Raw genomic sequence first — 5,099 nt, 5'->3', positions numbered from 1 at the left:
TTTATAAACTGAATCGTAATCGATTCACTAATGTGTCCAATAATTCCATCGTTCTCAGTTACAATCACGCACACAGGCATACAAAAAAAAAAAAAACTCATGATATCAACATTGAGGTAGTGAGTTTAAGTAGCTAACTTTCACAAACTAGTGATAATAATGATGTCACTTAAGAGCTGACAAGAAGACCAAAATTCATCATTGCATCTTGTTTTTAATACTGTGATGACGTCACATTACTTAACCACACTTACGTTTACAATCAAAATAAATACTAAATTTCTAATTCTCCATTCTATAAATTACTAAATATAGATAGAAACGATTTCATTAATAAGTTCTTACAATATAGTTTACTTCTAAGTGAATCTGTCATTCTTATGTAACATCTAATAAAGATAATGTAATACTTGACAGTATTAGAAGAATGGATAGAAAAATACTTCTTTATTTTTATGGTTGTTTTGTAGTTGATTGAGTTCTTCTAAAAATATTTTCAATAACTGAATCTAGATTCTGACATTACTTTTTTTTTTCTTACAAATAATTTCAAATCTGGGTTTTATAATAATGGTTGATTGTGATAAATAATTGAAAATTTTATAAATAAATTAAATGAGGTACCAAATTAACTTGCTGTTCAAATTGTGGACTTGTTCAGTCGGCATGTTTACTGCAACATAATCAAGCATTTTTTAGTTACTTAGCTAAATACGTACATTAAAGGAGCATAGATGGCTATAAAAAAAAAAGGTTATGTTACCATTCTTGAAGCATGTAAGAAGCAGAAGGGACTTAGCAATGCCTGACCTGCACATCGTGTAATAAACAATAACTTGCTTGACGTTCTTTTATTGTTTTGTTGCTAAACTTGTATCAGTGTTTACGTTTTTTACATTTACCCAATATTAATATTTCTTTTGTTTTAAAAGAAAAATGAAAACGCAAATATGGTCTGAAGAGTTTACTGCCCAAAATATGAAACGAGAAAAGTCACTGAATGAAAGAACAGGACAAACTTAGCACTAGGTCTACGTTTTTCTTTATAACATTAACTGGGATTAAATATAAAAATTACATTTCGAGCATAAAGAAAATCGATTGCCACTCTATTATATAAATTTATTACTTTCTGGCAATTTTTTGTCAAGCTTCTAGAAACTTTAATTGTGTAAATTGTTGCAGGCAAACGTCGTGCTCGAATTTTAAGACAACCGAATCGGGGATCCCGATGAGGAACAGATATGAGCTGTTATACAGTCTGGAGAAAAGCACCTGAAAGAACTTAGAATATTCCAGGGAATGAGAATATAACAACTTCTCCAGCATTTCCCTTACCAGATAATTCTCTTCTCTAGCTTTAATTAACTGGGGAAAATCTGACTCTACATTTCGTTAACTTCACAAATCTCTTCAACAAGTGCGGGATGAGAGACAGTGGACCAATTGCTGCAGATAACAAAGCCATTAGAAAGATTCAGAGCTTATCATAATGACAGGTATTTCTCCATTAAAAGTGAAGCATGGACGACTGAGTTTTGTGAAGATCAGAATCAGACATTAATGAACCAGTTGGATTTAACCTGGATTGAAGAAGTAACTTGAGACGCACGTTCTTAGATATTATATTAAATTGAAAAAAACAAATTGGTCACCTGAGGTAGAGGTGGTTCCACCTTTCCTTTTTGATTGAGTCCATCCAGGCTAGATCTGGATTCCATCCCTAGTTTCTGGCTTCTGAATTCTCCTTTACCATCCACATTTCGGTTAGGCAAGTAGATTGCTTTCAACTGTGCCTGAAAGAAATTAACAATTCTACATTAATTAATAATTAGGGTGATGGAATTTAGAAGAATGCAGCAATCTCTTAGATTTAGATTGAATTTCCCGGAGGATGAATAGGACTACGCCACTGCCACTCAGAGGTTCCATTTGACACTACTTAGATCATTCTTCCGATCCTGTCTGATTAATTGGACCCAAGAATTCTACACTACTGATTTTTGCTGCTCCGAATAGCCGAACTCTGATCCTTACCAGCCCCTTGCACTGACCCAACGAAATTCACGGCAAAAAAAAAAAAAAATAGAAAATCTATAAACTCTTACCTACATATACTTAGAACAGAAATTTCCAACGATTATTAATGAACTTATTATTACCTGCACCTGAGCTGCAATCAGTTCAGCAAATATTTCTGCAGAAAATGGCATGGTTGTTAGCGAAACTGATCACGACAAAATAATTCTACTGAATACTGCAACTCTCCTGAAACAAAAAGTAACATTACGTTAAGATTAAGGCGATAGAACTAGTTCTGCATTTATACTTCACATCGACTGCAGAATCGATAATCGCTTCAATATTTGAAGTTAAGTTTTTATCAGAAAAAGAAACTTAATCGATTAACGCAATCAATTTTTGAAATTAAGTTTTTATAAAAAAAAATTGTTCAGTGCCTCTAGTTCTGTTGGTGAAGTAATGAATAATTAATTGTATTTAGATTTCAGAAATGTACTCGATGTAGTTTACGGTAAATTGTTGACAGATATGTACATGTAGATTAATTTGTTTACTTGAGGTTATGGGTTTTATTTTCATGTATGCAATCATAATCTAATCAGTATGCAAAATTAATAATAAAGCATAAACTATTGTGTAAACAGTTTTAGATTACGTTAAACTCAATGTGATCTTTTCTAACAAATATGTTTCACAGTCCTGAAGATGAAATCTTGATAAAAATAACTACAAAAAATACTCGAAATTAGCAATTTAGATGAATCATTTAGTCATTAAAAAAAGGTGAATATTATTTTCCAATTGTATGATGCAACATTCGTAAGTAAAATAAGTGTTTATTCTGTGTACACTAATTGTACAGCTGAACTTCTATCATTTTGAATGTAGGAGTGAATGAGTGACTATTTTACTGGAGTATTAAGTGATGTATAACTAACGCCCATTTATTCTGTTTAAAATTTATGTGCATATTCATTCTCAGATTGTTCGTATTCTTATTTCAGACAATATGGACCATTTTTTTAATGATGCTGTTCCAAATCAAGGATTCTTAGATTTTCAACATTGAAAGTGAGGTCATCGTGACACCATGTTTCGTAAGTGCACGACAGTAATTCTCGTGTTGGAGTAAGAGAAAGAGATAATAATAGACAACTCTGTCTTTGAAAAATTTAAAATCTTTTGTAATTATAGCTAGCGTTTCTGGCTGGCTGGCCTATAAACAGGGAGGGTGTCTAGAGTAGTAGCATCGACAAGAGAGCAGACTGCAGGCCAGACTGTCTGGTTACCATGGACACCGACTTGCATGCACCCATTCCCTGATGGCCTGCATACACTCACAGCTTGCTGCGATCGAATTCTCCTCCTCACCTCTATTAAAACTTTTGCAGAATGAGTTGCATTCACCTGGACTGCTTCACAGCAAGTATGGCGATTATTTTGGCAAACTTCACGATATTCTTATACAAGAATACTAACCGGAAATAAACTAGTAAATTTAGTGGAGCCAATGCCAACAGTGTGATAAAAAAAGCAAAACACGTAACACTGTAGTGTCCATCTCTTACAAGAAACTTAATCCTAGATTTGTTTTAAGATTTTTTTTTCTAGAAAAATGTTTCAAATAATAGTTACATAGAGGAGCAATACATACTGTCCAGTACGATAGTTGTATGAGGTTTTATCGAACTGTATAGTTCGATTGATCTACGAAATATGTAAAAAAGAATCGATTCCTTAAAGTGTCCCTTTCTGTTTGCTGATTTTGTCCAATAGCTGGGTTTCAAGGTACATCCGCGAGTTTCCGTTTTTTGAGTAAGCTAACCATACACACCAAATGCAGAATAATTAATTACATCCTCATTTTTCGGGCTCAACAAATATCTCAGAATCGACATTTTAGTTGTAAACTTAAAAATTGAAAAAAATCGATACCAGTATTGTATACTGGTCGAAAAGTTTTCTTTAATTTTTTTTTCTAATTTTTAGTTTTCTGTTTATACTCTTACTAATGTGAAAAATTATTTAGAATAAGGTTACCAGACGTCCCTGTTTCCCGGGGACAGTCCCCGAATTCGTACTTCTGTCTCCGATTGAAAAGTGTCTCCGCAATGTCCTCGTTAACTATTTATTACTAACTTCCCAATGACTTGTCAAGAATTTGCTTTCAAAACTTAGTACAAGAGATGACATATTACAAAAAATACATTCATCACAAAAATACTTGTGACTTTATGTCAGAACAAGATCTCAGAATCATGTATTAATAATCAGTTTTATCAAGTATTAATAATTATATTTATTAAGTGTATAATAATAGTAGTATTGAATTTACTTTGAGAAACTGAACTCTTATCAGTGGACAACAGTAACGAGACGATCATCTGTGTACATGGAGCTGGCCAGGTGTCCCCGGATTTCAGGTAAAAATTCTGGTAACCTTAATTTAGGAATGAACGTTAAAAGGAAATATAAACACTTTTCTTTCCCAGATGTACCCTTAATTGAGTTTCCCAGTAGAAGTATTTCAAATAAAAGTTGGAAGATATTAATGTTTACAATAGTACGCCAAATTTTAAGCAAATCGCTTTTTTTTGTGTGTGTATTTCTCGAAACAGGTGAATAATAAACAGGTAAATACAAGAAATTATTGTGTTTTTCTCAAAAAAAGGTAAATATAGACTTAACATAACACACTCGTTTTCATTTTTTACGTCTATATAACCCTCCTGCCCACTTCACTCTTGCTCAATCGATCTCTATATCAGATCGATATCAAATATCGTTAGAACCATTTCTGTGAAAATTATTACGTAAGTTAAGAATCGATGTTAATTACGATTTTGTCTTAGATGGAGAAATTAAACACATGAGAAATGGAATGAATATAAACTTGTGGAAGGAATTAAAAGATAAGATTTAAAAAAAGGTATTTTGTTAGACCAGTCAAGAAGGAAAACTATTATTTTTGAAATTAAAAATCAAAATAATAATTTTTATAATTCATCTTTGAGCAAATTAAGAAATCTGTTAAATTCTTTAGATTTAGTAGTTACGAAATCGATGATATTGGAGGA

At 32.2% G+C, this 5,099-nt stretch overlaps 1 long non-coding RNA gene across 1 annotated transcript; it reads left to right on the top strand.

Annotated features, from left to right (window-relative positions):
• The first annotated feature begins 2,264 nt into the window (after positions 1 to 2,264).
• LOC141446215 (uncharacterized) lies at positions 2,265 to 4,704 on the top strand. The gene is made up of 3 exons (XR_012453583.1): positions 2,265 to 2,805; positions 3,027 to 3,119; positions 3,217 to 4,704. It is a non-coding gene; the product is annotated as an uncharacterized lncRNA (long non-coding RNA).
• Positions 4,705 to 5,099: the final 395 nt, after the last annotated feature.

This window comes from Rhodnius prolixus, unplaced genomic scaffold (assembly GCF_049639745.1).
Source record: "Rhodnius prolixus isolate KJV_2025 unplaced genomic scaffold, Rpr scaffold_1, whole genome shotgun sequence".
Taxonomy (NCBI): domain Eukaryota; kingdom Metazoa; phylum Arthropoda; class Insecta; order Hemiptera; family Reduviidae; genus Rhodnius; species Rhodnius prolixus.
The sequence above is the reverse complement of the archived record's forward strand: the minus strand, read 5'-3'. Positions and strand labels throughout refer to the sequence as shown.